The 27,693-nt window shown below is 37.4% G+C and overlaps 1 pseudogene; it reads left to right on the forward strand.

Annotated features, from left to right (window-relative positions):
- The first annotated feature begins 11,263 nt into the window (after positions 1 to 11,263).
- Positions 11,264 to 26,594, forward strand: LOC115683541 (transcription factor GTE9-like; annotated as a pseudogene).
- Positions 26,595 to 27,693: the final 1,099 nt, after the last annotated feature.

Genomic DNA, 27,693 nt, shown 5'->3' on the forward strand with positions numbered 1-27,693 from the left:
ATTCGATACGTGCGATTATTAGCTACTCAATTATCAATTATTTGAAAAACCCGATAACGCATTTTTTGAAAAAAAAATCACTTGCAAGGGCGCCTTGAATAAGGTGAAGGCATGGAGTTCAATTTATTAGAAAAGAAATAGAAAACAAAACTCGAAACCCTAGTGGCTCGGCTTATGGTGAATTTATTTGTGTGATGGGAATTAATGATTAATTGGCCTCATAAATGACCAAGACAAGAAAAAAAATGAAGAATAATGAACCAAAAATTATAAAAGTACCAAGCATTTCTATCGGATAGATGTCAAAATCTTCCCGCATGTTAACAACCTCTTTTTGCATGAAATTAAACCACATGCTAACCCACGGAGATAGTCATCTTGAATCTCAAATGTGGAGTCTCAAGTTCGTTTCTTGCTCGGTGCACTCACATGGAGTCAGGTTATAAGAAAGTAATTTCTTATGAATCCTCTAGTCTCGTCGTGGATGGCCTGTTTTTTTTTTTACCAGATTGGAGAGGTAGACTTAGTCTAATGCATGAAAACTAATTCGAGATATTGTTTGATCGCTATTTCAAAAAAAGGGGAAAAAAGCTGCGCCACCCAAGTTTGCTGCAAATTGGCCTAAGATATAGTAGAGTTTGCCACGAGAGTAATCTCAAGGCTAAAAAGGGTTAAAAAGTATAACTGTAAAAGTCTTTTCTTTGCCACTCAGGAACATCTAGTGAGGTAACTCATCGGTGCAGAACAGTAAAATCCGTTGGGATGTTTGTGGGATCAATCAAATGAAAGATTCAAATTTAGTTTAGTGTGTAAATTATGTTCACCAAATAATTTCTAATGAATTGGCGATTGGCTATTGTGATTAATTTTAAAGGAAGCATGGTATCTTAAACAAAAAAAGTTTGAGTTTGACAAGGAAGCTTTGAGTTTTCTATATATACGAGCAAAAGTGCATATGTTGCGACTATGCAAATTTAACATGTAAAAGATATTGCGCTTTATTATGAGATTTTTGAATTACTAAATAGTATAAAGTAATTATTGACACATGTATGTGAAAAGAGAAAATATTTCAAGATTGGAAAATTTTTTCTTTAAACTTTTCTATTAGATAAAAAATATTCAAATTTTAAAACTGGAGTACATTAGAGATAAAACAAAAAAAAAATGTTAAGTTACTCTTGTCCGTCGATAGAATATTCATAAAATAACTAATTGAGGATATTTTGGGAAAGAAAAAAAATATTGTGATCCCTTAAAAGTTTGAGATCCTCTTTGCGTTACACAATAGTAAGATGATGGAAATAAGCAATCTTACAAATTCTATATACTAATATAGTGAATGAAATTGTCATTACTAAAAAATGAAAAACTATATATGTGGTGACTATTTTGTGCTCTTGTTGTAATGTAATATCTTGCGCTGCATAAGGATTGCACCCAAGGAAGAATATGTCAAATTTTCTATTAATTTTTCTTTAAATTATGGGATTAACGCATTGGAAGTCTTAAAACTTGTTATAAAATTGCAATTGAATCCTAAAACTTTCAAAAAGTGCAATCAATTCGTAAAACTTTCAAAAAGTGCAATGAAGTCCTAAAACTTGTCACGAAAGTGCAATCAAATCCTAAAATTTTCAAAAAGTGCAATCAACATCAAATTAGTCCAATCAAGTCTTTTGGTTGATTACACTTTTTTGAAAATTTTAAGACTCGATTGCACTTTTGTAACAAGTTTTATGTCTTGATTCCACTTTTTCAAAGTTTTAGGACTCAATTGCACTTTTGTGACAAGTTTTAGAACTTCTAATGCACTTATCGCTTAAATTAATGATTATTAGTCAACGAAAGAGCTTAAGCATATCACAGACACTGACACGGTTTCAAATTCCTAGTAAGAGTAGATTATGACCTCATCTTTCAAACCTTTAAAAGCTACCTATCCCAAGATGCATATACTTACTAGTTATTATAGGAAACCAAATCCTAATTCTACTGCAAACCCTACTCACATTGTCAGCAATCTATATATACTTACACTAGATGAATTGCAATTCGCCTTTTTTTCTAGTTTTCCGCAATCAATCTCTCTAGCCTAGTGAGCTTACTGAAATTTCTCAGCATTCAAATAGGAAAAAAAAATGCTGAAAAGTTTGAGATTAGTTGAGTGGTTAACAATGGCTCGAAAGGGATACTTTCAAGTATACGTGGATGAAGAGGAGAAACGTTATTCGGTCCCTTTGGCGTATTTAGATTGCAAGATCTTTGGAGCTTTGCTTAATAATTTTGAAGATCGGATCCAATCGGAGGATAGGCGCATCAAGCTACCGTGCTCGCAATGGTTGTTCGAGAGAGTGATCGATCTGGCCGAGGCGGAACGTAAAGAGGCTAAGCGCATGTCACACAAGAAAGGTTTTAGGACCATGCTAGAATTTTCGATGAATTTATTTTTTTGTAGATGTAGAATCTAAATATAATTACTAATATATTTCTTTTTCATTCTTTTCTTTTTGTTTAAGTTATTCTATATATGTGGAGATTTATGGATATGTAAGGAGTAATTTAGTAGATAGAAAATATATTTAGTATTTCTCATGAAGGTTTTGTAGCTATATTTTGTCCAAATAAAATTTTCTCTTCCTTTTATTTGCCCACCTAAAATCAAATAATTTTTGTGAAGGGTGATCGATTCCTTATTCAGTCCGGTCTAATAGCAAAATAATTTGATTGAAAGAAACAATCTTAAGTTTGTCTGGTTTCGGGATGTTTGCAGCGACATCAAGCTATCGTCAAGGTTCAAGCATATTTGAGCAATGACAATTGTTTAGATGAAATTTACCAATTTAAACCCTACACGTATTAACTTAAACCCTAACCGAGTAATCTCACATAATCCAACAGTTTTGTCATATATTAAGTCGATGAACACGATAATTGAAGAGGCACTTGCAACTATGCGAGGTAAAATATGGAAAAGAAAATTCAAACCGCAATAGCTCGGGTCATATTAAATTCATTTGCATTATGCGAAGTAAATTTTTAATTAGACGGCCAAAAATACAAGTGTTCAGATGGCATCATATAACCAAGGGAAAACTTTACAAGAAGGATTCACACGATTAAAATTGTAGCCCAAAAAAAAAATTCAAATCATGTCCATCTAATTAAGCATATGGATCAGATCGACTTCAAAATCTTCCCACATGTTGACAATTTCTTTTCGGCAAGAAATTAAAACGAGCACTGACCTAACTGACGGTAAATGGATTTGGAATATTGCGCATCATAAGAACCGTGAGGTCTTAAGTTCACTTTGGCGCAATTCATCGGGGTCAGATTACGAGAAAGCAATTTCCTGTGAATCCCTTTATCTATCTATAGTATGAATAACCTGCCTAATTTGACACCTAATTTTTTTTTCCGAAGGTCCTTCTTGTATATTTTCAAAATGGGAAAAATACCAAAAAAGTGCTAAACTTATTACATTTGTACCAATTCAGTCTTAAACCTTTCAATTGGATTAATTTAGTCCAAACATTTTCATATTGGTACCAATTCGGTCCATCCGTTGAATTTAGACTGGAAATTGCTACGTGGACGCCGACCGTCCTACATGACACATCCATCGCTTACGTGAACATTTTTGTAATTTGTTAATAAATTTTTTGAATTTTTTTTCCATTTTTTCCTTTCCTTTTCTGCTTTCCCTTTTCTTTAACCGATGGCCAGTGAGGGTTGCCCTTGCGCGGCCGCACTTGGGCAAGGCGAGCGCCAACGAGGGCCCCCTCGCCGCACCTAGCTAGGCCTAGCCTGGGCGAGGGCAAGGCCCGGTGACCCTGATCCTTGCCCTCGCCTAGGCAAGGGTTGGCCTCGCCAGATTTGGCGAGGGGAGCCTCGTCGGCACTCGCCCTCGCCCAAGTATTGCTCGATAGCGATTTCTGATCTAAATTGGCCGGATGAACTAAATTGGTACTAATGTGAAAATGTTCATGACTAAATTAATCAAATTGAAAGGTTTAGGACGAAGTAATACCAACGTAATAGGCTTCAGACCTTTTTGATAGATTTTCGTTTCCAAAGAGTTCCCTAAAATTATATTTCATTTTTGGTCATTGCAATCTTGCAATTCATATTTAGGTAGTGTTTAGAGTTACCGAGCATTTGTGCATAAAATTGAGTTCGGAGATATTAAAGTCAATTCTTCTAACGCATTACTCATTGCATGCATTGCCTTTTACATATAATCTTAATAATGGCATCTGTGTCATTCTGCACACGCATTTGGGGGTTGAAGATGCATTCCACGAATTCGAAGCAGGATAGCGAAAATGGGTGGAGAGATGGAACAATCTTGCTAGTTAATTTAGTTCTATTTTAGCAAGTTGTTCTTACTTTAAAAAAAATTGTGATAGGTCTCTCGACTCATTTTTCGATAAAAAAGATAATTATCCTACGAAATATATTTAGAAAAAGAACAAACTGACAAATACTTTTCGTCCTTGACAACGTTCATGTAGTGCATGACTTGCTTGGTTCATTGGATCAGGTCGTACAATGTTCTCTATCGGTGCTTAATAAGTGCCCATTTTGTTTGGTTAGTCCCTTTTTATAGGGTCCATATAATATTTATTTTTATTATATATATTTTTAAAAAAACCCTAGGATCTATAACCCTGGGTTAGAATATCCATAGAGCCACGCCTCCAAAATAAAGAAAAATCCCACGTGGCTGCATCCCACAATTTCTTCGATCGAATTTAGAAAAAATACCAATTTTACCTTGAGCGATAATTCTGATCCGAACTTTTTTTTTGTCTCAATAAAAAGTATCAACTTTTACTCGAATTTCAAGTCTTGAGTTTAAATGTCATGCTTTTATTTGAGACGTTTGGAAAATCGTGCTAAATTGTTTCAAGTGTAAAATATTGTGGTTTTTTAGGGATTTGACCTTTTTTATGATTTGACTAGTGATATTTGGAGAGACTTCCGATTTTAAGGCTCCGTTCGTTTGGCGGAAAATATTTTTTTTTTGGAAAATATTTTCCCGGAAGTCATTTTCCTGAAAAATGTTTTCCCGGAACATAATTTTCCGGTGTTTGGTAACCAATATGAAAAAGTTTCGGAAAATATTTTTCACCGGCGACCGGCGGCAATCGGCGACGGCCGGCGACCGGCGGCGGCGGCAATCGGCGACGGCCGGTGGTCGGCGGCGGCGGCAATCGGGCGGCGGCGGCGGCCGCGCGCGACCGGCGGCGGCCGGCGGTCGGGCGGCGGCGGTGGCGGCCGCCCGACCCGGCGACGGTGGCGGCCGGGCGGCCGGCGATCGGGCGGCGGGCGGGGCTGCGGCGACCGGCGGCGGCGGCGGCCGGCGGCGGCGGGCGGCCGGCCGCCAACGGTGGTGACCGGCGATCAACTTCCTCTCCCACGGAAAATATTTTCCCTCCCATGGGCAATTTTGCCTTCAATTTGGGGGAAAATGATTTCCTCTTTGTGAAAAGAGGAAATCATTTTCCTCAAAACAATGAAGGATTTGGGGGTGGGGAAGGAAAATGTTTTCCCACGGAACATTTTCCGCCCCCGAACACCGGAAAACGCGAAAAATATTTTCCGGAAAAATACTTTTCTGCAAACGAACACAGCCTAAAAGAAAAAAAAGTCAAAGATTATAAACTATGGGCTTTTTATTCGAGAACAAAACTTATGCTATATTACTCTGAAAATATACTAAACCCAAAAAATTACTAAACTCATTTATTCATTGACAACTTTAATTTTTGTAGTACCTACGGATTCTTAATTACATTAATATTTATTGATATGCACAACACCACGTCGGCATATCGCATGATATAAATATAGGTTAATACTACGAAAAATCCCAAACTTGTACATTTGTGACAAATTTATCTCAAACTCATTTTTTGACCACGAAAAATCTCAAACTAGTATACCTATGACAAATTTATCCAAAACTAATTTTTTTACCATCAAAAACCCCAAACTGGTACATTTGTGACAAATTTACTCTCCGTTAAATTGAATTAATGCCACAAAAAATCACAAATTTGTAAACCTGTGACAAATGGATGGGTAAAACCCTAAACCGGTACACCTGTCAACTGTCACGTGTCATCCAACTCAGCAATTTGATAGTAAAATTTAACGAAAACTAATGGAGGGTAAATTTATCACAAGTGTACCACTTTCGGATTTTTGTTGGTCAAAAAATTAGTTTATGGTAAATTTATCACAGGTGTACCAGTTTGAGGTTTTTCGTGGTATTAGCCCTATAAATATTACATTTTTTAGAAAATTTTGTATTGATATGATAATTTATTGACTACATCATGGTCATCGCACGTATCTTTAAAGGAAAACGATCATCATGTCCCTCGTGAGTTATCTAACAAATCTAGGTTGGATCGAATCAAGAATCAACATCACACCTGCTGATCTTCTTTATTTGGCAAGCAACTATATCTGTTTTCTTATTATCTAATGGAAGATACATGGAAGATTGCATACATGCATATCGTGGATGGTTATTTCATTCAAATTCTAAATAGAGCACACATAGCCGCTGTATCTTTTCGTTTAGGCCCGAAGATTATCAACTGAAAAACCACTTCTTCTTTACTAGTTCTTTTAGGAATAGTAGACCTATCTAATCCCACTAGTACATAGACTTACATCATTACTCTCGAATGTTTACATATATAATTCACACACTAAAAATCTTATCATCTCAAAATCACCCTCATTAAGTTCTTTCCATTAGTCTCTACCGTGATGATTTCACGAGGAAAAAAGAAGTTCAATGGCGACAATGATCGCGAGGAAAAAAGAAGTTCAATGACTCGATGATCAAAAGGTTGAAACACAAAGAGTCGAGGGTGGCTCCCAGAGGATGCTTTGCTATATATATGGGCGAAGAGGAGACGCATTACGTCGTTCCTTTGGAATATTTGAAATGCCAAAAGTTACAAGAATTGCTTCAAAACCAAATTATCTCGACGCATAACCGCATCAAGCTACTTTGCCCGCAAGAGGTTCTATGAGGCTGTGGATCAGGCCAAGGCGGAGCTCGAAGAGGCTAAGCACATGTCACAGAGGAAAAAGCAATGAAATTACGTTCTTCTTAATTCAGCTGCCAATTAGCTTTGGATATTAATCAACTTTTAATTTTGTTTTGTTCTAATTCAACTATTAGTTTTGGGCCTCAGTTCATGTAAGGGGTAGTTTAATTTGAAATGAACAATCTTTAGTAAATATTTTGTTCTCGAGATTTATGTGATGATGATAAGGTCATTTCAAGGTTCGACAACGTTGACGAAATAAGAAAATCATGACACTCTGATATGCAATTTGTATCTTTTTTTTTTGGATATAGATATAGATACAGCCGCGGAAATCACTAATTCAAATCATGAGATGCATACGTTAATCTCCAACTGAGTATTCGCGCATAATCCTATAGTTATTTCAGAGGTTTAATCTAAGTATTCAATGTTGACGATCATTAACTACTCACTTAAAATTATCGGGTACTAGCTCGAAGAAACCGACTACCCATTTATCTAATAACACAACTAGTCACTTGCAAGGGCGCCTTAAATAAGGTGAAGGCGTGGTGTTCAATCGATTAGAAAAGAAATAGAAAACAAAACTCAAACCCTAGTATCTTGGTTTGTGGGAAATTTAGTTGTGTGATGCGAATTAATGATTAATTGGCTTCATATATGTCCAAGACAAGAAAAAAATATGAAGAATAATCAGCCGAAGTTATAAAAGTCCACAACCATATGCAAGACTTCAAATTCTTCCCACATTTTAACAACACCTTTATGCATGAAATTAAACCACATGCTAATCCAAGGAGATGGTTGGTTTGCATTTAAAAAAGGGTTAATACCAAAAAAAAAATTCAAAACCAGTAAACCTATGACAAATTTATCTCAAATTAATTTTTTGACCACCAAAAATCCCAAACTGGTAAAATTGCTGAGTTGGATGGCACGTGGCAGTTGATGGGTGTATCAGTTTGAGGTCTTACTTTTTGATTGTCACTGATGTACCGGTTTGTGATTTTTCCTGGTATATATCCAATTTAACAAAAATTAACGGAGAGTAAATTTGTCACGAATGTACTAGTTTGAGGTTTTTTGTGGTAAAAAAATTCGTTTGGGCTAAATTTATCACAGATTTACCAGTTTAGGGTTTTTGGTAATCAAAAAATTAGTTTGGAGTAAACTTATCACAGATATATCAGTTTGGGATTTTTCGTGGTCAGAAAAATTACGTTCCGATTTACTGCAACTTCACATGATCATATGGCTGCTATTCTCAATGAAAATGATCCAATTATCCTCCTCCCAGCTTTTGTTTTTAGTGATGGTTTACATTTTTTCCTCGATCATTGAGTTTATGCAACTTCCCCCAGCCTAATATATCGTTTGCAATCTTGGATTGTATGACAGTTTGAGCATTCTTCCTCTTTTTCAAGTTCCACAGTGATTAACTCTAGCGGCATTGATATTCCTCTTTTTGAGATTTTTGCTGCCAATTGGTGTTTTTAGCAGCTTGTATGTTCTCTTTCAATTTTCTTCACTTATTTTCTTTTATTAACAGTCAAAGAACATTACATTGATGCGATCTTAATATCAAAGCTCCTGCGCTTGAATTGATACACCATCTCTAGATGTTCAGTGCCATTATAGGGGTAGAGCGAGATGGCCAAGAAGAGCAAGAAAATTATTCAACTATAGGCATTCTTCACTAAGGAATGTCATTTAGAGATAATTTGCGGCATTAAAGAATCGCTTCTTCATTTTGAGACACATGCTTTCATCTACAATTTGAAAGCAAGTACATATTGTAATTGCATGTTGTGTTATTCATAATTACATCCGTGATCAAGATAAGAGGGATAAGAAATTTTTTCTTTATGGAGATCCGGAGTACCCGCTTTGACCTACACAAGATCAAGTTATAGACGATTCATCGACCGATGAGGGAACTGAGACAAACATGCTTGGGACAATATTGCCAATAAAATAGCAAGTGATCATAATATGCCGGAGATTCCATGAAATTGTATTTTTCGACTTTTGTAATGTATTTCCATCATTTATATTTGAGGATTTCCTATCTTGGCTCTTGTAATGTGATGCTCCACTTGGCTCGGGGGGATATAGCTCAGTTGGTAGAGCTCCGCTCTTGCAATTGGGTCGTTGCGACGTTGCAAATGAGGATTTCCATTATTTGTATTTGAGGATTTCCTATCAGTTTTAAAATATCATCATTTGCGGCATTAAAGGAAAAATCCGCTTGTCTACCCTGTTTTTGCGACATAAGGAGAACATAATGTGGAAACAAAATTTTGGAAATAGAATTTTTGTGCTGTTATCAAACGAATTTTATTAAGGGAACATAAATTTTGTGTCGTCATCAAATGTGTTTCTCTGCTTAGAAACTTATCTAAGGAATAAATTGTTCCTAGGAACAAAATGGTTATCATTTGTGCCATGAGAAACTTGTTTATCTTGTTACATTATAGTTGTACAAACTTATTCTTATAACTTAAATGCATTTCCTTTTAGAGCAAATAAACACTAGGGAAAGTTTTATGGTTGTCCATTCATCGAAATCTCTTGTATAATCAATATTTTGAAAGTTTTAAATATATTTTACTAAATTTTATGTATATAAACAAATTCTCTTAAGCGAACTCCGCACTGCCAACCAAGCCCCATACGGATCACTTGCGCTCACCAAATTTACACATCTACCCTTGGCAAAATGGCACGGACGGCAGGGTATCTGCGTAACTTCACGTTGTCCGTGGAGCTTCCAATGATAAATCGGGAAACAAATTAAAAAAAGAGTGAAAAAAGACGAAATACAACATTAAAAAAAGAAATTCAAATATTAAAGTTATCCCAATTAGCAAAAATATCGTCACTGTGTAGAAAAAGAGCGCGACAAGAAACCTAAAAAAAGGCAAAACCCTTGAGAGGGCTCGATTTGTCTGCTCTCTCCGTTGGGTAAAAATGTAAACATGGCCATGTCAAAGGTGATTCTAATTCTAATCATTTTCATTAAGAGTGGGACTATATTAAGATGCCCTAATAATTTTTTTTTAAAAGTGAAGCTAAATCTAAATTGATTTTATCAACCATAGCATAAGCTAATTAGAGCTTAAGTTTGCTAATTGACTAGCTAAGAAATCTAAATTAAAACGGCATGGACATCGGTTGATCACCGCCGTTGTCTAAGAATGTCACGGCTCAGAGAATTGGATCACTCTCGAGGGTTTCTGCACGAAGGATCATGATTGATCCATGAACGAGTGGGCAGACCTTAAGGATTTCAAATTCTAGAGTTTTCTTGTACGCTCTAGAATACTCTTGGGAGAGGACAATATTGTAATTGTACCCTCCTGTGATAAATGGATGTAGATGGTAGTTGGGAATGTGCGATTTCCACCGTTAAATCGAGGAGAGATCTACGGATATGATTAAAGATGTACTTATATATAAGGGGTCTCCTCTTCCTCATTTATACATCTCATTCTCACAAGAGCAATAGAAATCTATAGTTTTCTCTCTACAGTTTCTCTCTGGCGGTGGTCGACCGATATCCACGCCGGTCTTAATCTTTTTGTAACAAACTTTAGTTAAGATTTTTAGCTAGTCAATTAGCAAACTTAGGCTCTAATTAGCAAAATCAATTTAGACTTAGCTTCACTTTTAAAATAAATAATTAGAATTAGAATCAGCAAAATCAATTTAGACTTAACTTCACTTTTAAAATAAATAATTAGAATTAGAATCCCATGCCAGCCCAGCCCAGCCCACTCTGTTTTCCAGTTTGTCTGAACCAGGGAGAAACCCCCCGCTACCCCTTTGGCAGCAGAGAACGAGAAAAGTGTGAAGAAGAAGAAGAAGATATGAGCTCCGCGATGGAGCCACGACGGCTGAGGGGCCACAGAGCGACGGCCCCGTGCTGCATCGCCTCCCGCGACCGCCCTGGCCTCGTCGCCACTTCCGGCGAAGTAATATATGTTTCGTCCCTGTGTTTTAAGCCTGGCCTCTCTCTGTGTTTTGTTTTTGCTGCTTGGTAGTCTTCTGTTTGGAAATTGTCTCTCCCTTTAATTTCCGAACAAAAGGGTCGTTTGAAGTTAATATGGTGCCCACGATTGTACATGCAGTTATGTTGAAACTAGCAATTTCCAGTGTTAGCTGAACTCATTGTGATTTAAAAATTTTGGGCTTTGATAGGTAATGAAGATGTTATATATGTTTCGTCCGGAAAGGAAGTCAAGTGCTTCGATGTTCGTCTGGTAATGTCGGTCTTGCAATTTACATCTCGTTATTTTCCCTGTATCATATTCACCTTTGCCCTATCTTGAACCCCTGTTACTGCATCAATGTTGTTAACAATCGGCTCCTTCATTTACGCTGAAGGGTACCTCATGGACGCCATTGGATTGTTATGATTACAACAAAGAAGAAATAAACCAGGTAGATAGTTGCAGTTTCTCTTGATCTTAACTGACCTTATGTCGGTATATAATGGGCATTATTTAGTTATAGTGATCTTTCTAAATGCATTTCATTATGTTTCTCATGCTTTGGGGCCATCAAAATACTTCAGTGCTTCTTTACAAATCAATACGGTTCAATTTTTCCGTTTGAGAATTAAAGATATGATCGTACGCCCAACATTTATGAAGAGAATCCAATTAATTGAAAGAAGGAAATCTATTGTTTTTGACTGTTGTCGTTAACTTATGAGACTTTACTTGCAAATTTGCTTGAGATGGCTGAAGTTTGATCTTTGACTCTTCATAATAAGCATCTCTGATTCTTATAGCATGTTGTTTACTCCTCTTAAATGGGTATTTTGTGCTAAACCTTTAAAATAACACAGGTGTGTGTTGCCTTGTGCAGATTGTCTGCATCTCGAAGTCATTCCTTGCTGCAGCAGATGATGGTGGCGAGATAAAGGTACAAATGCTGATAAGACAGTGTCCATTATGGTTGATGAGAATTTTTGCATGAAGTTCTCTTGATACATAATATATGGCATCTGTCATTTCGCATTTAATGCATATTGTACATATGACTGTGGTTGATAAGAGCCTACATCTCTAAAGAATGCAGTAAATTCTTGATGTTGCTGTTGTCATGCTACATTTCCTGCTTTTTAGCTTATTCCTGTTTTTTTGGTGCATCAGATTATTGATATTCGTCAACAATGTCTTTACAAAACACTAAGAAATGGCCATTCAAGTGTATCCTTCTCAGTTTTTTCTTAGCATATCATTTCTGTCATATATGCTGAATATGGGGAATACCATGAGTTGGAAAATTTTTTTGTAGCATTCGCAGCTTAATAGCCTTTCATTGCCCAGTTTGAATTTATTTGTAGCATTCAAGTGTATCCTTCTCAGTTTTTTCTGAGAACAGGGTCCGGTGGGTTTTGATTGTAAATTCAATATAGGTGACATTTTGCTTGCAAATCAAAGAAAAAATATCATGTATAAACTCAAAACTATACCAAAAACGAGAAAAAAGAATAATGTAATTTGAGTTCCACTTTTAGAATCTTAAAATGATGGGCCAACAAAATCACGTTGGCCAAGCCTTTTCACTCCTAGTTGATTTCTGAAAAGTCCATACATTCTTCTAGCAATTTAATATAATTTCCTACTCTAACTTAGATCACATTTTTTCTTTCTTTATTGGAAAAGTTTCATTTTTCTACACAAATTGAAAATGCGAAGCAACATCTATCATATCCACGTAATCAGAACTCTATCATTTTTTAAAAAGTAATCTGTTCTTCCTTTTCAAGTTAACTTAGAACTCAACAAATGTCTTTTGCGAACATTACTCAACATAAACTTACATATTTCGATTAGATTCAATGAAACAACTTTAGAAGGTTGTGAAATCTTTTTTTTAGGGAACTCTCTTGTGAAAAGTCCCTCCAAATACTTTTAGCAATTGTGATTGCGTCACATCAGTCGTGTTCCTATTACATAAAATCCGTTTTCATGTGTAGGATACCGAATTCCACCCAAATACATGCTCAATAATGCGATTTTCATGAAACAAAAATTTAGCAGTAATAAGAACAAAAAGGATACGGAACAACTTATAATTGATACCAATGTTAAAACGGTGTGTAAAATAAGCTATAGTAACGAATGTATGATCCATTGAATATTAATTAATCATTGATCTACAAGATTTCATCACGGTCATATAGCGAAAAACATCTAATTTTCATAATGTAAGTATTCTTAAACTTGAGAAGTTTCATAAAGAAATTATGTTGGTAGATAGAGATTTCACCCTTTAACATTGTTTTAAGATAAAGAGGCAAATTGTGCATCTTATGCACTCACACAAACCTTGGACTTTACTTTTCATCTCTATCTGTATTCCTAATCATCCCAAATTAGACTCCATTTCTTTTTAATAATCTAAGAGCACAAGTGTAAGGATCCGGTTACTCGGATGCTCATGAAATACTCTGCAAACACCATTAACCGATTAGTTTCTGGCCTTTGATCTAAGCATGTGACCCTAATCACAGAGCAATTTGCACTAACCATGGGGATTAAGCTGGTTGGGATATAGTTTTAATTTTCATGTGCCTCTATTTTTTTTCCCCTAATCATGAACTTCTTTTCAGAATTTGACCTGAACCAATTGAGGAACACAGCAAAACCACTTATCTGGACTGCAGAGAAGAAGGTTTACCGCTATGTGATTTTTAAGATCGATGAGAAGAAAAAAGAGGTTGTGGTTGAGAAGACTGGAGGTCCAGCTGAAAGATATGAAGATTGCACCTCCTCTTTGCCAGAGAATGACTGTTGATATGCTGGCTATGACTTCGACTTTGTAACTTCTGCAAAATGTCAAAAGAGCAAGATCTTTTTCATTGCATGGTGAGTTTCTTCCTTTTGTCCAGCTGCTTATTTGAAATGTTGTGGACGGACTACTTACTAAATTTCCATGACCGTGTGTTCACTGTGTTACCCTTCCAGCCTTTCTCTGGGCCACAATCACAATACATGGTTTTAGGTTGGTGTCATTGGTTTTTTGGACTGAAAGTGCCAAAAATTCATGCACATGTTCATTCCTGCGTGGGTTGTCTAAGCATGTAAATCATTGTCTCTTGAGCATTTTTCTGGTCTGCTTTGTGCCTGCATTGGTGTTAGAGATTTCAAATTTTTTGCTCAATCAAATCGTATTTATAAGCCAGGGCATCTTAATTGGTGTAAATTTCTTTCGGGCAACGTTCTGCATGTGGAAGAAATTATTTGGATTTGTAATCTCATTCAATTTTTGTTGCTTGCTATGTAAGATACATTCTTGTCAAACAAATATAATTTATCGGTCTCGATTTGTATGGGTCTGGTGCTAGCTTTTTCTTGATAGTGCTATTATATGCTGAATTACATATGTGAGGTACTTTGAGCTTAGGTTTGCCCTATGCATCTAAAGATTCTAAACCATGCTGATTGCATTTTTTCTTGATGAGCATCACAAGTAGAAGAGTTAGGTCTGAGTTAGATAGAATCGAGTTAGGAGCACTCCATGGTCATCACTTTTGTGGTTCTGTCCCTTTTTATTATGGTGCTGGTGCGTGGTTGAATTTCTTAATTTTGGTGCAGGTGGTTCCAATTATATTGTCTTCTCATTCTTCTGTGCATGGACGTGGGCATGCATGGATCTCCATTGAAGAGGATGTTTCTTTGTTTTGAGAGTAGACTTCAATTCTTGTGTATTGGAGTGATGTAGGTGATACAATGCCTTTAGATTCTCTCTGATTCTCTGATTTTATGTTCTTTATGAATAATAGCGTAGAGCATTTTATGGTTTCCAGTCAAATGCTTTGTCCAGTGATGTAGGGTCATGATGGAAGGTTATTTCCCAAGCTAATAGTTCGTTATTGGTTGAGTGTTGTATTTCTTCTCTGTGATGGCCTAGGTTTTGCTAGTCACTAAGGACTTCACTACATTTTCTCTTTCTTCAGTGTATATCGAAGGAAGATTTGATACTAAATAGAGGTCCATCGTGTAAGAGCAACAATATAGTGGGAAAAGAGTTGGTTGTTGTTCTTCTCGTTAGGCATATATTTTAATAGTACCTCACTTTGTGGTATGTAGACTGTTTTTCATAGCAAGTGTCCTATTCTTGGTTTTGGAATTAGAATGGTATTGCTAGGCTGTTTAAAGAATAGGAAAAGAAGCTCTTTTGGGGGAGAAGATATCGTTATTTTTATTCTCTTGAAAATTTAACATACCTTCTTTATCCAAATAGGATTGCGCATAAAATTTTTGTTTTAGAGTGCTTGTAATAAATTAAGAAAGAGGAATTAGGGAGAAGTTCTTGTGGTGGATGCAAGTGAACTCGACTCCGATGCTATTATTTGTGGGTTTGGGTTCTTCTTTTGGGTGGTTGAACTCTTGGGTGTCGCCGATTTTTTCGGAATCATCAGTTTTTGGCTTCAAGCTTATGCTCTTATTCTTTAGTTTAGTGTGTTTTGACTCTGCCTTCAGTGATTGCAATTTTTGTTGTGCATGGGTTACGGTTTTGAAATTGTTTTCCAGTCTCATGGTTTTTATGCTTCAGTTGTACTAATTTTTTTTCATTCCTCTTTCCCTTGTTTGGCTTTCCTCCATGTCAATTCTCAGCAGTTGTAGGTATGTCCAACAACATTATTTCTTGTTGAGAAGGCTGATTGTCATAGCCCTGAAGAGCCAATCATTCTGAGCAGCACTTGTTGGTTTTCTATTGCGTCATGATGATAGCGATGGAAAGTGCAGTTGTTAAGAAGGTGAAGATAAAGTTTTCTGGAAGAAGAATCGAAGCAGAACACCAATCCGGATTATGTGGATATGGGCAGCAGAAGCTGCTTATTGATGATTGGACTTCTGGCGCTGTGAATGGAAAGGAGAAGAATGGCAATTTGCCATCTAAAATCAAGGCTGATACTGGTGATTGTACGAAGTTTGGAAGTTCCGTCTCTGGTGCTAATAATCGTGGACCTCAAGTAGAGCTTGAAGTTGCAAAGAAGAGGAAGGATGGATCGAGCTGTTACGCAACAATGTTCTGCCATTTTAAAGAGACTAATGCACCATCCATGTGGTTGGCCTTTCAACCAACCAGTCGCTCTGGTAAAGCTAAACATACCAGATTACTTCTCAATCATATCAGAGCCAATGGATTTAGGGACAATAAAATCTAAGCTCGAGAAAAATATGTATCATGGAACAGAAGAATTTGCTGCTGATATCAGGTTGACCTTTTCTAATGCCATGTGCTACAATCCACCCAGCAATAAAGTACATATAATGGCAGATAAGTTGAATAAGATCTTTGAGACGGGATGGAAAGTTCTTGAGGCAAAGTGGAGCAATGGAGACACTAGAATAGTGAAGGGGTCCGTATTGAGTAGACAAAGTAGAGAAAGCAGTGCCGTGTCCCAAGACAGCTCCTCAGTGCACCAGTTTGCCTCAAAACAGGATGCAAACTGGAGAGATGGTATAGAAAAACTGCGATGCTATTTTGTTAAAGGTGAGCATTGTTCACTGCAGGAATAGATGTTCGGGATGTTATTATTTTCCTAAATTTAATTCAACTGGGAAAACATTAGCCAATATTCTTACCAGCAGATTGTATTTGTTGTTTAGATTTTGTCGACTGAGGTTTGCATCTATTGTATCAGAAATATATTAATTTGTGGTTAACTGGTTCCTGAGCAGGTCAAGGTTTCTAAAGTTGTACAGAGTTGCACAACCAAGTCATTAGGAAATAACGACAAAGGTAATGAAGTGGCAGAGTATAATTTCTGCTCTAGTAGCTCTCTTCTAGATCTAATTGCCACTGTGTCTTATAGGCACTGATGGTGTTGGTGGACATACTTGCCGCTCCAAGTGTAATGCATGTGGCAATACAACATGCTGATGCAGCGTTGTTGGACCGCCTTGTGCATCTTCAATGGGTAAATAATCTTCCTTTTCTGTCTCTATTTAAGGAGCTGTTATTTTGGTATCTATGGAGCACTGATTATATGTTTGTTGGCTTTTTGGATTTACCTTCAGAGAAGGGCCAAGATCATGAATGTACTATTGATGCTCCAAGACTGGTATATCTAGATTTTAAAGTATTTCTTTTTGATAAGTTGAACAGTTCTGTTCGTATGCCATTTGATTTGGTGCTGAAAATTGCTACCTGAACTTGCAATTTTAGGCCAGAAACTCTTCTATAGTGCAGACTGCAGACCAGTAAATCTGATCCAGATTCCGATTTGTGATGTTTGAAGTTCAATGTTACAACGATCATTCAATTTGGTTTTGGAAATACTCAATGGGGCTGTGAGTGCTGTGGACGATGGAAATGTCTGTATTAGTTCCCACCTTGCAACTCCACCTACGGATGCCACATGTGGGGAAGGTTAGTATGCCGTGAATCGTAGGTTGAGATATATTTTGGCCATTCAAGAAAGCAGGAGAATGAGCCATAATGATACTGTATGAGGGTGGAGTGCTTCTCTCCTTGACATAAAGCTGTCACCTAAAAAGGCCCTGCGTGCTGCAATGTTAAAGAGTCGCTTTGCTGACACCATCTTAAAGGCGCAACAGAAGACACTACTTGATCATGCATGCATTTCGTTGGTAGTAGATGATGCTATGAAGTGTATCATAACAGTTGTTTCATACATGCCTTTTGTAATTACAGTGCGATAAGGCTGATCCTGTGAAGATGCAACAGGAGAAGGAAAGATTAGAGAGAAGGCAGCGTGAAGGTGATAAAAAAGTTAACCTATTGTTATATTTGTTCGCTTAAGACATGTGCCAATCTTTTGCAAATGCTCTCACATGAGCAGGGAACTAGATTTACTCTTTAAAATTTTCTCTCTATTTTCTCTGAATTCCCCTCTTATGATTTCAATTGTGTTCAAGCAAGTTAATTTTGATATATATGGTAAGTTCACAAAGTAGAAAAGCAATTTGCTAGTTCATTTTGAGTTCTTGAGCAGCATCGTGTTTTTTTATTGTGTTTTGCGAACACTTTCTCTACCGAGCAGCAGAGTTTGGGTTATTGTTTGCATCATTCTTGTCTGTGGTTGTTGGTTTAGTAATTTCATCTGAAGAGCTTATAGAAGTTGGGTCGATGTTACCCTTTTCAGATTGAGTGTGATAACCCACACTCAAAACTGGATATGTGAATGGATACAAGCCTTGTATATTTTCTTACAATGGTCCTTTGTAGGTACTAAAGTCCACCAGTGTTGTATTCCTTAAAAGGATTCAGTTAAGTCTGTCTTTGTGGCCATTGCCATGGAAGTCAACTTGGCAAGCATTGTAGGAGCCTTGTATTGACCTTCAGTTTTGACCTAAGGGAGCTGGCTGCATACTGTATTAAATTTGTAATTGCATCTCTGGCCTTGCTCCTTAAATTATGATGGGATTGATGAATTAATGCTGGCTAGATCTTGAGTGATATCAGTAATCTGTGTGGGGTCTGGCAGTTGGTGACTGAGCCAGGGAGGTCCGGTCCGATGCTGAAATTTCTTCAACAAGAGATTTTTTAAATCAATATCATTTATCCACTCTTAACTTTTGGCTAAATCATCGACAATATCTATGTGTACTACTGCTCTGGTTTGCACCCTGAAGGCGTCCAAGACCTTATAATGCACTTGAATTGAGATTAATTTTATGGCTACCGTCATTGTGGGTTCTATGAGCGTTGGTAGAGTTATCCAATGAGAGGGAGCTACTTTACTGGGGTGCTTTCCATTAGTCCTACTAGATATCATGGATTTTTCTTTGCCTAGGTCAAATGGACGAATTCTTGTTACTGTGCTTAAGGGGTAAAGAATCTTATTTGTGGGGGAAAACAAAAGTAGCTTACAAGTAGATCACATCGTTTGCTGATGGCGTTCTCTTGGGCCTTGTAGGACTGGTTGTGAGCGGTGTGGCTCTTCGACTTCGCCATGCCTGCCCTGTCAAAATGGGAAATATGTGAAGTCATTTGAGCATTATCGAGTACGCACCATTGACCTCTCACTTATGGTATCAACAATCAAAACCATGCTTAAATGTATTAGTCAACGCATTGAAATATGCAGGGGGATGTCCATCAACTATTCTACATGGTTATCTTGATCCAGGTATGAGATAATTCTACCAGCCACTCCAAATGTTATTGAAAACATAGTAATAATAAGTTTCCCCACGTAATTTCTTTAACATATGCTTTTCGTATTTCACCATAGTCAACTTTATACTTGTGTATGGAATTAAGACAGTGCATGTTATTGCAAAGGACTACCAAACCTTACTATCTTGTGTTAGGAAACCATTCTTTCAAATTTTCACTGTGGAATTGTTTTAGAAGCAAAGGTCCTCATCGTCACTATCCTTTATGTTAATGAAACTTCCTGCATTGAATTATTCACATTACATGAGAACCTTTCAATTCCTAAGAACTTCAGCTGTGATTCTTGTGTCTTTCTAATAACAGTCTTGCAGCCAAAAAGATCATGGTAAATAGTGTCAAGAAAAGGTCTTTTACCTTAGTAAAACAAAAGTTTGTAGTGTCGATGTTTTTAGTTACACAGCCTTAATCATTCAAGAAAAGAAAAAAAGAATGTGAAGTAAATGATAAAAAAGGAGTGCTTTCAAGTGAGGAATGCTGAGAAGATGTTCAGAAAATCTTTATGTAAATCTCCCTATTGTTCTACGTTTCATTAGGAAGATGTCCGCCTTGAATTATCTAACTTATCAAATATCTCCCGTTCAAGCTTCAACCTTTGTTAGCTTTCGAAAGATCAATTTAAATGCTGTATCTGCTCAGGGAACTTCTTTCTAAATTGAAATATTTCCTCAATCAGCTGGCATTCTGCACCTTGGGAGATGGTATTTATGGCATTATACTCCTTAAATACACGGGAATATTAGTAGTTTGAGGCACTTCAGAAGAAATCTTAAGTGGAGGAGAAAAGAGGTGCAAAACGAAAATAGACGATGAATAAATTTTATACTTGAAATGGAATAAGTGGATCAGATCACCTTCTGCAATACTTATGACCACATGTTGCTGTATCAATGTATTTCGAGTTAAGGTTTTGTCTAAATTTCACATCATCTATAAAAAGCTATTATAATAAATTGAACATCTATATTAGTTCCATAAAAATGATATGGTACTAGGAACTCCAACTCATTATTAGCAACATTTGATATATCGGATAGATGTACAATGACTTTGCTAATCGGATCATAGACCCTTTGATGTTGAAAAGTCAACATGGTCTTTCGGAATAAGTCTTCATAAGTTGGAGGAACTTTAATGTTGGAATCTTTCAAGTACTCAATCAGTTGTATCTAATGAATTCTGGAGTTACAAAAAAAGAGACAAAATATTTATCTGATGATTGAAAGCTTGTTCATTAAGGGTACATAACCAAATGTATGCTCACTTTAACATAAGTTTTGAATGTTTTGATGAAATCATGCGCTGATTGTAGATTAATGTTAGGGAGTGATTGCAAATAGTCATGACCGCTCAATATCCACATCTTAAGAACCATTTGCTTAGTAAATCCATCAAAATCGTTGCTGTTTTGTAATAGATTGGAGTACTTGAAATCAACTTCATGCCCAAACTTGTGAAGATTATCTGAAAAATTAAACATATACAACCACAGAAAACACTCAATAAAGTGGGTCGAAAAGGTTATAGTTTGCGTAGGGGTTGCGTGTTGTAATGAATAAGATTTAGCAAGAAGCAGCTACTAGATTACTCACTCTGGTATATAAGATTCGTGTCCTCTGTGATTACAGCATCAACCCGTTCATTGATTGCCAAGAGAGTGATTTGAGCATCCTCATAAAGGGGCAACAATATAAGAAATGTTCTCCTGCTTCAAGGCCTTCCACATGCAACCATACCAATCCAGATGCGATAAATTCATCATGAATGATACTTTAACTTATTTTAACCACACATTGCATGACCAGGAGTATTTTTCATACCTTGATTAGCTCATGTGCCATGGAAGGTCTCGTAGAATCGACTGAGCCCATCCAGTTTGGATATTTAGGGTAAATGTTTCCAAGTTTTACAATCATGTTTAGCATCACTGAAGGTCTATGACAACCTTGCTTACGTAGGTCAAGGAAGAAAAAACTTGCTCGTGCTATTGAGCATGAGTCAAAATGGAAATGGTGCTGCTGCTTATCAGTGCTATAAAAAAGCAGTAGACATCACACCATGGCACATGAGCTAATCCAGATATGAAAAATACTCCCGGTCATGTAATGTGTGGTTAAAGTAAGTTAAATTGTCATTACTGATTAATTTATCGCATCTTCATTGGATTGGTTGCATGTGGAAGGTTCCAAAGCAGGAGAATTTCTTATTTTGTTGTTCCTTATGATGCGGATGCTCAAATGACTTTCTTGGCAGTCAGTAAACAGTTTTGGGTTGTAATCACAAAGGACTCGGATCTTATACCATTCGGCTGTCCCAGAGTGAGTTATCCAGTAGCTGCATCTTGCTATATCTTATCCATTACAACATGCAACCACTAAGCAAACTATAGCTTTTTTGACCCATTTTATTGAGTGTTTTATGTTGTATATGTTTAATTTTTCAGATAATATTCAAAATGGACATATTTGGGTATGGAGTTGAGTTCAAGTACTCTAAGCTACAACAGAGCAATGACCTCAGTTTTGCTGGATTTACTAAGCATATGGTTTTTGAGATGTGCATATTGTGCGTTTGTGACTATTTGCAATCACTCCCTAACATTAATATGCAAACAATGCATGCACTCTTCAAAACATTGAAAAATTTATGATAAAGTGATTATACAGTTGGTTATATACCCTTGAATAGGCTTTCAATCATTAGATAAATTTTTCTGTCTCTTTCTTCGTAACTCCAGCATTCATTTAATACAGGTGATTGAGCTCTTGAAAAATTTCAATATTGAAGTTCCTCCAACTTATGAATACTTATTCCAAAAGGCCATATTGACTTTTCAGCATCAAAGGGTCTATGATCTGATTAGTAATGCCATTGTATATCTATCCGATATATCAAATGTTGCTTATGATGAGTTAGAGTTCATATGACCATATCCTCTTTATGGAACTAATCTGGATGTTCAGTTTATTATAATAGCTTGTTATGGATGATGTGCAATTTAGACAAAACTTTAACTGAAAATACATTGATACAGCAATATGTGGCCATAGGTATTGTAGAAGATGATCTTGATCCATTTACCAAAGCTCCATTTCAGGTATAATATTTATTCATCGTCTATTTTTGTTTTGCACTTTGTTAGGCTAGTAGCTCATCTATAGTGCAGACCAGTAAAGAATCGATCCAGATTCTGATGGTAAGTGCATCTTTCGGATTTGTGATCTTTGAAGTTGTTCAATGTTACAATGATCATTCAATTTGGTTCTGGAAATACTCAAAAGGGGCTGTAAGTTCTGTGGATTATGGAAATGTCTGTCCTAGTTCCCACCTTGCAACTCCATCTACGGATGCCACATGTGGAGAAGGTTAGTATGCCATGAATTGTCGGTTGAGATATATTTTGGCCATTCAAGAAAGCAGGAGAATGATCCATAATGATATTCTATCAGCGTGGAGTGCTCCTGTCCCTAAAAAGGCCCTGCGTGCTGCTACGTTAAAGAGTCACTTTGCTGACACCATCTTAAAGGTGCGATAGAAGACACTACTAGATCATGTATGCGTTTTGTTGGCAGTAGATGATGCTATGAAGTGTATCATAACGATTGTTTTATAGATGCCTTTTGTAATTACAGTGCGATAAGGCTGATACTGTGGAGATGCAGCAGGAGAAGGCAGTGCGAAGGTGATAAAAAAGTTAAACCTATTGTTATATTTTTTCCCTAAGACATGTGCAAATCTTTTGCAAATACTCTCACATGAGCAAGGAACGAGATTTACTCTTTAAACTTTTCTCTCTATTTGCTCTGAATTCCTCTCTTATGATTTCAATTGTGTTCAAGCAAGTTAATTTTGATATATATGGTAAGGTCACAAAGTAGAAAAGCAATTGGCTAGTTCATTTTGTGTTCTTGAGCAGCATCGTGTTTGTTTACTGTGTTTTGCGAACACTTTCTCTAGTGAGCAGGAGAGTTTGGGTTATTGTTTGCATCGTTCTTGTCTGTGGTTGTTGGTTTAGTAATTTCATCTGAAGAGCTTATAGAAGTTGGGTCGATGTTACCCTTTTTCAGATTGAGTGTGATAACCCACACTCAAAACTGGATATATGATACGAGCCCAGCTTTGTATATTTTCTTACTATGGTCCTTCGTAGTTCCTAAAGTGCACCAGTGTTTTATTCCTTAAAAGGATTCAGTTAAGTCTGTCTTTGTGGCCATTGCCATGGAAGTCAATTTGGCAAGCATTGTAGGAGCCTTGTATTGACCTTAAGTTTTGACCTAAGGGAGCTGACTGCATACTGTATTAAATTTGTAATTGCATCTCTGGCCTTGCTTCTTTGATTATGATGGGATTGATGAATTAATGCTGGCTAGATATTGAGTGATATCGGTAATCTGCGTGGGGTCTGGCAGTTGGTGACTGAGCTAGGGAGGTCTGGTCCGATGCTGAAATTCCTTCAAGAAGAGATTTTTCTAGTCAATATGATTTATCCACTTTTAACTTTTGGTTAAATCACTGCAATATCTCCGTCTACTATTGCGCTGGTTTGCACCCTGAAGGCTTCAAAGACCTTTTAATGCACTTGAATTGAGATTAGTCTTTATGGCTACTGTCATTGTGGGTTCTATGAGCGTTGGTAGAGTTATCCAATGAGAGGGAGCTACTTTACGGGGTGCTTTCCATTAGTCATATTAGATATCATGGATTTTTCTTTGCCTAGGTCAAATGGATGAATTCTTTTTACTGTGCTTTTCTTTCACTAGCTGGAGGATAGTTGCAGCTTAATGATCGTACAAATCTTTCTTTAAGAGGTAAAGAATCTTATTTGCGGGGAAATAATGAATATGTGGTTAATCGCGGGCGAAATAATTGTTCTAGGAAAACAAAAGTAGTTTACAAATGAAGACGCAGAGTTCAAAGTTTGAAACCATCTCTCCTTCAAAAGAAATTTCAAGCTCTAAGCTCTTTTATATCTATCTAGCTTCGAAATGAAAAGTTGAAGTTTTTTAGGTTTCTGCTGGCTTGCTGCAATTATCCCAAGTTTTAGGTTCCTCTGCAAACCCACTTTACCAAAGGAAGTACTCTTCATAGACAGTCTCTTGGTCAAGAAGCCAATAGTGAAGTGCAAACGATGAGCTGATTTCCTCATAATCTTCTGTTGTGGTAGATCACATCGTTTGCTGAGGTCTTTCCTGTTTCCATGAAAAGTCACCTCATCGGTGAACACTGTTGTTGGAGCCTTTTAAAGCAAGGAGCTTAGTTTTGTAGGAATGAGGTCAATCAAACGGTTCTCTTTAATGTTTAATGTCCACATATCCCTGTTCTGGTTAGATTTTGTTTCCTCTGACCTTATTTCGATTGTTAATGTGCTATGTACCATTACTACTACAAATCGACCCTGTTAACCAGAAAGACAAGCAAGATTTTAGCAAATTATTCCTTTTCACCTAGTATCCAATAAAGTTTGTCTTCTCTCTCCTCCGTATCACCATCCTGCAGGGAGGTTTAGAGAATCATAGGACTCTTCTAACTCACTTGCATGTATGTAAGCTAGTTCTTGCTGCGATCTGTGGATGCCGATCCTCTGGCAGTGCGAACAAGTTTCGTCGGAGAACCATGATAAGGCTCTTGTAGATTTGTTTCCCAATGACTGTGGTGCCGCTTGGGGCAAAAAAAGAAAAATAATGTTCTGTTGCCATTGATTGGCCTGAGGCAATGCATTTTGCCTTAGTTTTTCCGGTGGTCATAAATGGTGAAATGTAATGTTAAGTTAACACAAATTTAGTGACGTGTTTCATATGGGAATGCTTTCATAGCAATAATACTGTGCTAATTTAGTTCATCATTACCAACAATTTGTTATGATTAATGTGCCAGTCAGTAGATGAAAAGATGTTAAAAAGGATATAGCATTGGCACACAGCATGTGTGTAAACGAAAGTAAAACAATTACTAACAATGGGAAGTTTATGAAGGTGGAAGGATGAGAACTTTTGCTGGAACCACTTACCCTTCGTGAGTGCAGCATTAGGCACTTCCATTAATCACTTCATTCTTATACAATGATAGGTAATTTTTGTTAACCAAGTAATTTGTTGGCGTAATAATACTGATCCGAAATCCTGATCCATCAAATGATCAAATGAGTAATCCATTCCAAACAAGTTTGGCTGTCAAATTATGATATGAGACCTCTTATTGATTAAAGCTAACTCAGTGGGTAGCTGGACAACTGAATTTCCCAAGATTTCGCTGGTCTTGTCAAAGCTCTTCTTTCCTTGACAGACATTCTTTCCACAAGAGACTATTCTGCTGCCACGATAGGTCTGAACTCTATTTTGGTAGAGAGAATATGCGAACCTTTGTCAGTCCATTTTCCATATACTTCAGATCTGATTGTCTGAATGTAATCCCCAAATATGTTGCTTTTGGTTTTGGCACGTAATGTCGTAGTTTCCGTTCATTACGGATATTGGAATTAGAACAGTTATTGGAATTTCATTGCTGTTCCAACAACTCGTATTGTGGTGATTAACAATTTTGTCTTCTTACAATGCAGTAAAAGCAAGGATTGAAGATCAGATCAGAGCAGCAGAAGCTGCTGCGCAAATGAGAGCAGAGGCTGAAGGCAGAAAGCAAAGGGAGAGAGAGGGAAGCTGCTCGAATTGCACTTCAAAAGGTTTTACTCTTCGACTTGTTTCTTCATGGGTGGTCAAACTGAAAAAAGTATTTGTATTCAACACTGATGGGTGTGAAATTGTTTAATTCTGCGTTCAGATGGAAAAGACTGTCGACTTAGAGGAAAATCTCGAGATTTTGAAGGAACTTGAGATGTTGAGTGGGTGTTCCGGTTCATCACCTCGTCTTGCTGACGTTGATGATGGATCTGAAATCAGGACTGTTTGATGGGGCTCACTATAAGAATCCGCTGGAGCGCTTAGGATTGTTTATGAAGGACGAGCTTTTGGGAGACGACGATGATGAGAAAATTTTGATTGGGGAGGAGGGTGAGATTCTTTCGTAGTTGAAATTCGTAGTTCCAATGGGGTTGCAGTTGATCTCAGTGTTTTTTCTCAATTGTTATGAGCTCTTTTGAGCTACGATAGAGCTAAATGTTGCTGTAAATCAATCCCTTTTCTGGTGGAAATACAGAGGTAGTGATTTGGTGATTAAATGCTACGTGTGAGGGAGCTTGTTTGTTGGATGTCTTGTGTCGTGGCTGATTTTAGTAAAGCGTGTCGTGCGGTGTAAAAGTGGAGACTTTGGCGTACGGTAATGCGAATGATTTATTGGCCCTTCGTTGAAGTGACTCAGAATTTTCATTCATAAGTATCAGCATCTGACTGTACTCTATTTTTATTTGCGCAACCATAGAAAAGAGGTAGTAAACTACTTGCAGAGCATGTGGTGGCTGCTGGTGAATCAGTCCTAGAACTATGACCAAGCAAAAGAAGATTTGGCCCCCTAGAAGGCTAGAAAGGCAGTCTGATAAGAATGTGGAACGAGCTGAAATGTAAATAAGATGGATTTTGAGTCATCGTTTCCTTCTGCTCTGTGTTCAATTTGAGAAGTGTTTGGCAATTTGACAATAATGCCCTGATATGTTATTAACAGAGTTGTCCCATCACGTGATGTACTTGTTAGTCACCCTGGAATTGTCACAAACTTGGGAACAACCTCAACGATATCACTCAGTAATTCATGTTGAATCTTAATGGACGTTTTGATCAGTATGGAGAAAGAGAAAGCCGGGGGGGGGGTATATGCTGTTTGATCTCGACGGAACAGAATCCTTAACTGCGCAAATGATTGGTAAGGCGAGGAGAGGAGCGAGCGAAGGAATTACATCCTGAAGCTGCATCCAAAATAGACATTTTGCGCAACACATGATGACGTGATGGTATCCTATTCATACCGGGGAAAATTGTCCAAAAAGTCTTAAACTTATTGTATTTTTGCCAATTTAGTCATAAACCTTTTAATTTTGCCGATTTAGTCATAAACATTTTTACTTTTTGTCAATTCAATCAATCCGGTCAATTTTAGCCAGCCTGCGCTGACATGGCCGCCGGTCGTCCGACCAACACTGACGTGATAATTTTTAAATATTTTCTTTTCTTTTTTTCTTTTCTTTCTTTTTTTTTTTCTACCCTTCTTCCCTCTAGCCGGTCCGGCGACCGGCCAGAGGCGCAGGCCGGCGAGGTTGACCTCGTCGGCCTCTGGCAAAGCTTGCCCCCAACGGCCACTGGCGAGGGTGAGCCTCGCCTGCCGCTACTTGGGTGAGACCAAGGCCGACCTCGCCATTGTTGGGTTTCACCTCGCCTAGCGACGGTGGGCCGGCCTTGCCCAGCCAAGGTTAGGCCGCCCAGCGCCGTTGCAGGTCAGCCTCGATCTTGCCCAAGCAGCGGCGGGCGAGGCTCACCCTTGCCAGTGGCCGGCGGGGGCGAGCTTT

This window comes from Syzygium oleosum, unplaced genomic scaffold (genome assembly GCF_021117445.2).
Source record: "Syzygium oleosum isolate NSW1041296 unplaced genomic scaffold, Sole_v2.1 Sole_v2.01, whole genome shotgun sequence".
NCBI lineage: Eukaryota > Viridiplantae > Streptophyta > Magnoliopsida > Myrtales > Myrtaceae > Syzygium > Syzygium oleosum.